The sequence below is a fragment of the Peromyscus maniculatus genome, chromosome 1 (genome assembly GCF_049852395.1).
Source record: "Peromyscus maniculatus bairdii isolate BWxNUB_F1_BW_parent chromosome 1, HU_Pman_BW_mat_3.1, whole genome shotgun sequence".
Lineage (NCBI taxonomy): Eukaryota > Metazoa > Chordata > Mammalia > Rodentia > Cricetidae > Peromyscus > Peromyscus maniculatus.
The window spans coordinates 18,515,016-18,525,631 of NC_134852.1; the positions used below are offsets into that span (position 1 = coordinate 18,515,016).

Sequence of the window (10,616 nt, forward strand, 5' to 3'; positions counted from 1 at the left end):
ATTAATTTTGGTTTTCTTCTGTCACATATCAAATGGCTCTTGTGACATGATACATAAATTTTACATTTTCCTTTTAATAAACATGCTTGGGTTTAGAGAAAGAGAAAGCCATTCTCCAACTCCAAAGCCAGTTTTAATTTTTAATTGAACTGGGACTACACAAAGACCATTTGTGTTGTGCCTTTAGAGAAGAGCAAGAGCAAGCATTTAGAAAGACTTATGAAATTTTATATAGTGTGTGTATGGTGATATTTTATTTGTACTGAAATGTGATTTTAATTTTATGTTAATAAATAAAGTTGCCCTGGGGTCAGAGCTATTAGAGCCATAGCAAGAGCGTGATGGTTAGAAGAGCTAGGTAGATTTCTGTGTGTTCAGGGATACAGCCAGTATTTGAGACATACGCCTTTAAGACCTGGAGGGTGGTACTTACAGGCAGTGATGAGGCAGTCATGTGGTTGGGTTTACAACCAATGAGAAGGAAGAACAGAAAGACTATTTAAACACAGACAAACAGGAAGTACCTCTCTCTTGGGGAAGTTAGGAGCACTGCAGGAGGTAAGATTTTATCTCTGAGCTCTGACCTCTCGGCTTTCTCTTTTACATTGGCTCTGTGTTTCTTATTTTAATAAGACGATTGGTTACATCTACACGTGTGGACCTTTATGTGCAATTTAAACTTTAGTAATGTTTCTTTTACAAATGTGGGTGCCCTTGCATTTGGGGCATAAATGTTCAGAATTGAGACTTCATCTTGTTGGATTTTTCCCTGTGATAAATATGTATTGTCCTTCCCAATATCTTTTGATTGACGTTAGTTTGAAGTCTGTTTTATTAGATATTAGGATAGCTATACCAGCTTGCTTCTTAATTCCATTTGATTGGAAGGTCTTTTCCCAGCCTTTTATTCTGTCTTTGAAGTTGAGGTGTGTTTCTTGTATGCAGCAGAAGGATGGATCTTGCTTTCATATCCATTCTGTTAGCCTGTGTCTTTTTATAGGTGAATTGAGACCATTGATATTAATGGATATTAATGACCAGTGATTGTTAATTCCTGTTATTTTTTTGTTGGTCATGTTGTATGTTTCCATTCTTTGGTATTTGTTGGTGTGGGACTATCTATTGCCTGTGTTTTCATGGGTGTATCTAACTTCCTTAGGCTGGATTTTCCCTTCTATTGCTTTCTGTAGGGCTAGATTTGTGGAAAGATATTTACATCTGGTTTTATCATGGAATATTTTGCTTATTCTGTCTATGTTGATTGCTAGTTTTGCTGGATATAATAGTATGGGTTGGCATCCATGGTCTCTTAGTGTTTGTATAACATTTTTTCAGGACTTTCTGGCTTTTAGAATCTCCATTGAGAAGTCAGGTGTTGTTCTAATGGGTCTGCATTTATATGTTACTTGGCCCTTTTCGTTTGCATCTCTTAATATTTTTTTTTCTTTTCCTGTATGTTTAGTGGTTTGATTATTATGTGGCAAGTAGAATTTTTTTGGATCCAGTCTATTTGGTGTTCTGTAACCTTCTTGTATCTTTATAGGCATTTCCTCCTTTAGGTTGGAAAAGTTTTCTTCTATGATTTTTGTTGAATATATTTTCTGAGCCTTTGAGTTGGTATTCTTTTCCTTCTATCCTTTTTATTCTTAGGTTTGGTCTTTTCATGATGTCCCAAATTTCCTGGACATTTTGGGTCATGGCTTTGTTGACTTTAGTGTTTTATTTGAATAATTCATATATGCTCCTTATAATTTTTAAAGAAATCTGTATTTCTATTTATCTTCAGTGAAGTAGTAGAAATAGGAAACTCTGGCATTTCTATATTAAATACAGAAAGAATAACATCAAAATATCATTTCTTATTAAAACTGTGCAGAACATGAAATTGAAAAGTGTAAAATTTGTTCAGAGCACTGTTATCTTTTCCTCAATTAAGATATTATGAATTCCCCAGTTTCATGGTAATGCATCATGCAATCAAGGAATGTTGCACACCCTACAAGACCTGGTATAGTAGTTCAGAGTACTCAGATACAGTCATCTTCCTCCGTTATCACCAGGAAGGTTCAGGGTGTGAATTACGCACTTTATCAAACAGAAAGGTGATACAGTATTGAAAGATAAATTAAGGATTTCAGAGGAAATGAAGTCATGTGACAGAAATATACCAGAGAATCAAACTTAGTGGAAGGGAAAGATTGGGGGAGATGTGGGAGGCAAGTACTGAAATGAAGATGGGGATAGCTGGCAGAGGAGAGGAATTTTGAATTGTATGTTTTTTGTAAATCTGTTCTGGGAGTCTTGAAATTGTGGACTTGACTCATTCTTCTCATAATTTTGTTCAGAAATCTACCTTTGTGGAATATACTGGATTTCTGCGTATCACAGGAGTCTGGAGAGGAGAAGAAATGACTGACATCAGTGCCACAGGCCTCACACAAGGATCAAATTATATACATAATTTGTATCCCATGGGATGGTTCTTTGGTTTAATTTTTTGTGAAGATTTTGCAGAAAAGCTAAGAGTAATATTGATAGTAGAAAGAAAACAGCACCTCACTGACTAAACCTGGTTTCAAATCAACATAATGGTGAACTCTTACATTGACATGTGCAAATCCCTCCATGGATTCTGTCTTTCTCTGTATGCCTCCACCCCCAATGAATAACCATTAACCACCTGTGTTGTTATGCAAGCCTTTTTCTTTAACATGGAGAACTGAATGGGCTTTCTTGTCCTATACATAAATGTTATTTTTCTTTTAAAAGCAAACATACATGTTAGAACTACAGTTGTAGAATCCCTTGGGTCCATATACTCTCTCTAAAACTTACGAGGAAGGAAAGAAAACAGCAAATCTTAAACACATACCCACACCTCCCTTTCAGGCACAGGTGACTGTTTTTCTTTTAAGAGCTTATCTTCTGTCTCACGGCTCCATCAATGTCTTAGCTATGAAATCTTAGTCTGGGTACAGTGATGGTGGCATCTTTATTGTTGCATTAATGATGATAATTTCATTCAGGACTATAACAAGAAAGATGAGAGATGCTATTCTCACCCAGTGCAGGGAGTGGGCTGGTAATATGACAGGAATTTTCTAAAGGTTGTCTACCATGTATCTCTCTCTTTCCCCATTCCTGTTTGTCCATCTGTCCACACCTTCCATCCATCCTGCTCTCTGTGTGCATATGTCCCTTCCCACAGTACTAAATTCTAAGTTACTAACAAAGACTTACATTACTATAGTCTAAGACACAGACTTACAGATTTGTTTATTAGAGTTTCTTGCATCTAAATGAACCCAATCAAATCTTCTCTTCAACTCAATGGTGTGCACAGGGTGGCCATGGAGGCTGAGTGTTCAGTGTAAACACTTTTCTGTGGCCAAAATCCCTCAAAGGACCTATGTTATATTTACATAGAATTATTCCATATTTTTAGTATTAGTGTCATACATGTAATTTTGCCTGTCCTAATAGGTATTTTGATAATCAATTTCAATAGGTGTTAGTAACATACACAACCTGTGATTTTTTTTCAGTCAGGGATGTAGTTCTGTTCACAGTCAGCAGACAGATGATATACAAAAGCCATGAAGGACCTGAAGACAATGGTTCACAGCATCAGTGTGAGATGATGAGAGAGATTTTAAAACTTAAGCAGATGTGTGAAAAGCACAATTCACACACACACACACACACACACACACACACACACACACACACGGAATGAGAAAGAAAGAGAGTGATGCTTGATCACACTCCCTCATTTGAATTCTGAAGTTTCCAAATCTGCAATTACAAAACCACTCAGATCTCAATGAATAATACAAGTATCTTTTTAATTTTCATGAACAAGTTATTTAAGATATCTGAAGCTCAGAATAACATATATCATACTATCACCTCCACAAAACACCTTCCTGTGAGTTCTCGATATCTAAGCAATGCATAGTTTCTGTATGCAGATATGGAATGGAGAATGTAATATAGATTATGATTGAATGATCTCCACTCTTCATATGGAAGTGATCACCATCTCCTCTACAAATTTACTCAAAGCTTCTATATTGGTACTGAAGATTATCTGCTGAGGAGTTTGTGCACTGTACAAGCCCTCAAGCATTACTAAAAATGACCAATAATGATGTCAGTCAGCAGATGATTAATTGGTTTTCTAAGATGTACTCTCAAACAACAATCCCACAGATTAGTGAAGAAGTCAGGGGGTGTCTCATGGACTACAATAAATTTAGCATAGGGCTCTGCCTGAGTTATAATTACCTTGGTATTTGTGCTTCCAGCTAATTTTGAGTGTTCCAGGAACACACTGTCTCCCTTCTGCTTCTCAGTGTTATATCTGTGATTCCTCCTGGATTTTGGTGGCTAGAAAGCCTTTATAGTCATGGAAACTTCCAAAATGTCTGTATACCATGGAGATGGTTATGATTTCAGAAAAATGCCATTATGACATCATGGGATCCCATACTGGGAGAAGGGGGCATTGTGAAATTGATTATGGGAGACCTTGAAAGTGTGGGTTGTAGAGTTGCTTTTTGTGTGAAACAGAGACTGATAAAGCTGTGGCTACCTGAGATGTGAGTATTGAATAGCATCTTGGCTCGAGTCATGTTGAAGAAGGATATTAAGGTAAGTGGATCAGTTTAGAACTAAGAAAGAGGCAGAGGATGAGTAGGATAAGATGGCAAAGGAGGAAGAAGAGCAAAAGCAGGAAGAGAAGAAGGAGAAGAACAAGAAGTAGGTGGAGGAGGAGAAGGAGAAGGAGAAGGAGGAGGAGGAGAACAAAGTTCTCAAAGATACAGGTCCTCCTACACCAGTTACACTTGAGTTGGTACCTCATGCCTCACAAGATTGTTAATGTATGGTGAAAAACTCCAAGGAAAAAAGGAGAAAACATCCTGTTCCTGACTTGAACCCAGTACCAGGGATTGAAGTACCACCAATCCCTGAGGTTGCCCCAGAACCAAGCTTCAAAATACCACCAATCCCAAGCCACACTAGAAAGATCTGCACTCACCTCCCCCAATAAACACTATATAAGCACTCTACTCTGTTCCATAAGATGCTGTTTCCCACCCTAGAGGCAGCCACCCCCCTGGACTTTTCTACCCAATAAAATTTTTGAGTGTGGTATGTTCTGCAGTGTGACACTTTTGCCAGAGTGAAGCCCAGGTTTAACAACTTTGAGCAGAATTTGAGTAGAGTGGAGCAGAACTGTGACACTTTCTCTTGGGAACCTATCTCCTAGAATATCAAAGTTATAAAACTTCTCAGGACATGAACAGGGCTGTAAAACTTCTCCAGAGCAGAGAAAAGATGCAACAACTTTACTGGGGAAACTCTCCACTGCCTGAGCGGAATTCTACAACTTGCACTGGGGAAATATTACCCTGGAGCAGAACTGTAAGCTGCTACACTACAGTGACTTTGTGGTATTCTTTGTCTCCTTAATGCCAGGGTACCTTTCCATCAGCAATGCTTACAGTTAGGATTTGGTTTCTGTTAGAAAAGAGAGTACACTGGTGACAACATAGTTCCACTTAAAGTCCTGGAGCCCACAGCCTTCTGGATTCTAGGCACAGTATAACATCGGGTCTTCAAGGATCATTCACAGAAGATTATGTTGATGTCTAGAGCAGTGTGAACTGGATAGGAAAGTTTACAGAATTCATTCCAGCAGAGTATCTGTTTTAACTACCATAGATAGCACTTTTGTCCCCAGAGGTCAAAGCCAGGCTACCTTTTCTCTGATCAATGGTATTGGAAGTGTTGACTTGAGGACAAGACAGTGTTTGGCATGCACTCCCTGAAACTCTCTTGGCAAAGTTTTTAGAGATGTGTCACAGAAATCATGGGCAACTGGGGTCATGGATCTTGAGAGAAAATCTATACCCGCTGTTGTATCACAGTTTTTTCTTTCATTGAATCATTCCATCTAGCAGGGAATTTCTTTAAGTAGTGTCTTATTTAAAGTTTCTGTTGTTGTGGAAAGATACCATCATCTCAGCAAATATAAAAAGGAAAAAAATAACTGGTATTGGCTTACAGGCTTAATGGTTTAGTGCATTAACACTATGGTAGGAAGCATGGAGGTATGCAGGCAGACATTGTAATGGAGAAGGTGTCAAGAGTAATACATTCAGATTGGCAAGAACCAGGAATAGAATTATACAAGGGTCTACTCAAGCATCAGAAACCTCAAAGTTCACCTCCAGTGACACACTTTCTCCACCACAGCCACACCACTCGAACAAGGTCAGACCTAAGAGTTCCACTCTTTATAAGCCTATGATGCCTATTTTCTTTCTTTCTTTCATTTTTTTTTTCTTTGAGACAGGGTTTCTCTGCATAGCTTTGCGTCTTTCCTGGAGCTCACTTGGTAGCCCAGGCTGGCCTCGAACTCACAGAGATCCGCCTGGCCCTGCCTCCCGAGTGCTGGGATTAAAAGCATGCGCCACCCCTGCCCAGCTATGATGCCTATTTTCATTCAAACTACCACAAGTAGGAAGGCAAATGACTCAAAATGGCCTCAGAAAGTACCTGATAGTAATGTGATTCACAATGTCCCTCTTTTCCAGAGTAAACAATAAAAGCAGAGAGACTCAGACAAGATAATACACAAAAAAAATCCTTAAGACAAGACCAGCTGCTTGGAGAAAGCAAAACATCAGAGCTGAATAGAATAGGATTAGACAAACTGATTCACCTGGAAAGGACACTCTCATCATTATGAGTTGTCTGAAGGCTTTGCAGTGTCCTCCATACCCAAGTTGCTCCCCCACAGGGAGAATTTCACGTTATGGGCCCAGCAGCCAAGACTGATGCTGTCCTGACACCTGTCCTGCCAACACTGTGAAGACTACAGGAACCTGGGATGATGGCAGTCTGGGTAATGGATAGTCTCTGTCGTTTTTTAATAGATTTGGAAGTCTGCACTCAGGTACAATGTATCCTTCTCAGATCTTTGATGACATTGATGACTGGACTAGCTATAGCTTTGTCAGCTTAGTAATAGATTGATCAATGAATTAATTAATTAAAGCGAATAAGTCTCTTTAAAAAAAGATAAACAGGTTCTAAATATAGACTTACCGATGCTTTTCATTGGGCCAAAGAAATTTCAATCCAATCTATACTTGGCTCTCTAGATAGAAAAGACAGTATGGATTTCAGGGAAAATTGATAATACTACAATTACTGAGACTATGTGTCTAAAAGTTCCAAATAAGTTCATAAGTTTTAACTCCTGTTCCTAGTTTATATCTGTCTCAATAGGTTTCCACTTGGCTGACAGATACATCCAAGCATCATTTGCTGGTGACAACCTACTGCAAATGACTATGAGCCATGAACTTGCTGAAAGCTGATATGGACCAATTCAGCCGATATGCATACCATCTCTTCAGCTGATCAATAAAACGTTCCATCTTGTCTTTAACTAACATTCTAGTTTTCCAGGGCCCTAACAACAATGTCTCAATATCAGCAGGAAGTAATCACAGAAGAGAAAACATCACCCTTGCCCCCCCCCCATCGAATGTTAGATCAAAAGGGAATTTCTTGTCATAGGGAACCTGAGATAAAGTAATAACTGGTCCCCATTCTCATTTCCAAGTTCCTTCAGGATAAGTAACTCTGTCAGCCATCACAGGCCTTTTGGCCCTTGTGCTTCTGCTAATTACTGTTGGCTCTTATATCACTGATGTATTAATTAAATGATGATTTGTGTCTGGGCACCACTAAACTGAGGATTCTAGAATTCCAATATCCACCTCTGAACCCATGACACACTTGCAGATGGCAAAAACTGAATAAGGGAAGCTCACTTTGCCTTTGATATTGGGAAACCTCTTATGTTATGGTCCAATTAGTCTCCGATATGATCTACTACCCTGGTGATAAAGTCTTTTACCAAAAACAACATCTCAAAGATTGGAGATGATATACAACTCAAGGGGGGAATGAAAGGACCAAGCAGATGCCATAACAGGCTGCTCAGCCTTCTCTCAGATATCAGGCCTCAATTTCACTTTCCTGAGACTGAGCAAGCAGTCTCTGGGAGGGCCGTGAACAAAAGACATAGTCCTTGCAGTAGCTCCCTTTCTGCATGTACTCTGACTGTTCAACGTTCAGCCAGATGTTTACTGTCTGGGACCCCTCACCAACTTAGAGTTATGTGCATGAGTCAAGGCCAGAGCCTGGGCCACTGAGTCAGCCCCAATAGTCAGTACGTGCTTGGCCAGGCAGCCCCCATGATGGCTCAAGGACAAAGCCTGGGACTTGTGCTGGACTGCCACAAAAATGCTAATTGTAATCACCAACCAGTAAATTCAAAGGTTACATACCCTCACCCAATTAAAAGAGAACAGAGATAAAAATAAACCAATTTGAGTTGCACCTGTGCAAAATCCCTGCAACCACACTGAAGGGCTTATGGTTTTTGCCTTTAAAAAGCTAGCCACACAAAGAGCAACTCCTCCCTGCCTCACTGTATTGGGTGTAGGAATGAGTTCCTTGTCTAGACTTGTATCTACAGAATAAACCTTGCTGTTGCATTCTGGACATCCAAGGTCTTCAGTGGTCTCTTTGGGGTCACAATCTGGGCATAACACTCTTAACTATGGAGTAACAGCAAAAAAAAAAAAACTACTTTAGTGACAGTGAAAATAGGAAATATTACAAAGGACTAGGAAAAAATTCACGTTTCCATATAAAACTTGTGAGCAACTTTGCAGTAAGAGGAAATAATGGGAGTCGTACTTTAGAAAGTGTTTAAAAATAGAGAACATACTCTCAAAAATAGAATCTTTTCTTCCTTCCATTCCTTCTTTTCATCATTTTTTTCTGAGAGTTTCATGTAGTTTAGGCTATCCTAAAGCTTGCCATGTAGCAGAGGATGACTCTGAGTGCCTTGTCATTATCTTCTGCCTGCTATAGAACTAGAAGAATGTGACACCACACTCTGTGTATAAAGTGTGAGAGATCAAATGATGGGCTCCATGCATGTTATGGAAGCAAGACACCAACTGACCTACATCTGGAGACTCAGGAGCAGACATATAAAGCATAAAGAAAGGTGATGGAGGAATGAAGACAAAAGTTGTTCCAGCAGAAAAAGGATGCAAGTTCAGGAAAGTCCCTTGTGACAGGACTATTGTAGGATGAGGTATCAAACTTCTTTTTATCTTATTGCTGTAATTTTCACTGTGAATGTTCATTGAACATGAAACAGTGACACAATAGGACAATCCATACAACCATATATTTCACTGACCATATTTCACTTGTAGTCTTCTGATGCCTTTTTCTGCACTTCATTTGTCCCAATTGTCTCTCTTGACAGTTTTTCTCATGTCTTCATTCAAAGTGTATGAATCCTTAATTTTATGTTCTTATATAATATATATGAATCAAACTATATATATATATACACATATATATATACCCACATATATATGTAACTGTCTTTTTTTTCTTTTCTTCATATTTTCTTCCCTTTTTTATTTTGATTTATTGATAAATTTTGAAACACCATCTCTCTATGTAGCATTGGCTATCCTGGAACTCACTACATAGACCAAACTGATCTAGAATTCATAGATCTGTCTTCTTTGGCTCTTGAGTGCTGGGATTAAAGCTTGCACCACCATACCATGCTTGTAACTATTTCTTTCTATGATTAGCTTTATGCATTCAATAGAATTCTTTTTTTCTGTAACTGGCTTTATTCACTTAATATAATTATCTCTTTGAATGCCTTTCCATAGAAGCAACATAACTTTATCCTAGTTAGTGTTAGAAAGAAAAAAATTATTATAGATGTCTATATACAAATTATATAATATATATACATATATATATACATATATACACATATATACACATATATCTCACATTTTGTTGGATTTTGTCTGTGTTTAGTTTCAGGGTAATAATGGCTGTATAAAGAGAATTTGGGAATGTTCCCCATTTAGTCAGGGAAAAATGCCTGGTGGTGGAAATCTACCCAACTACCAAGACCTCGTACATCTTAGAGGAAAATTCACTACTGTTATTTACTAAACCAGCATGATTCCTAAATACATTGTAAATATTTATCCTTAAATCATAAATAAGTTTACATCTCACATCGCATCAAAGAAATGTGACTTGCCACAGATGGAGACCATTGCATAGAACTACATCAAACTAAGTTGCTAAGAGCAAATGACCTTGAGGTGCTCATCCCCATCTGATTCATCTAAACAGAACTGCATTAATGGCGCAGGAATCATAGTGGAAGAGAGGTTGTAAATATTGCAAAGGCAAGAGGAACAAGAAGTTTGCTGTGAGAATTCATCTTCATCAAATATCATACAGGGTATACCCATGAAGTCTCTTCAATGTGGCTTCCTAAACAATACTTGAACAAGAATATTGGTGGATATGCTAACATGGATGAGGTGAAGCCCTTCATCACTCAGCCACAGACAGAGAACTACAGGCAACCAAGGAATGATGAAATTGTGAGAAATAGTCTTCCAAAAGGATGAACTTTCCAGTCAGCCATCCAATACCAAATCATCAGCATTGAAATTTTATATATAAGTAAC

The 10,616-nt window shown here is 38.4% G+C and overlaps 1 long non-coding RNA gene across 1 annotated transcript in view; it reads right to left on the reverse strand.

Moving 5' to 3' along the window:
• LOC121824883 (uncharacterized) overlaps window positions 1–4,410 on the reverse strand; it is a 42,136-nt gene extending 37,726 nt beyond the window's left edge. The window contains exons 1-4 of the long non-coding RNA XR_013050894.1: window positions 4,288–4,410; window positions 3,529–3,605; window positions 2,873–3,028; window positions 2,354–2,392 (exon numbers count right to left, since the gene is read on the reverse strand). This is a non-coding gene — a long non-coding RNA (uncharacterized LOC121824883). The remainder of the gene's footprint in view (window positions 1–2,353; window positions 2,393–2,872; window positions 3,029–3,528; window positions 3,606–4,287) is intronic.
• Window positions 4,411–10,616: the final 6,206 nt, after the last annotated feature.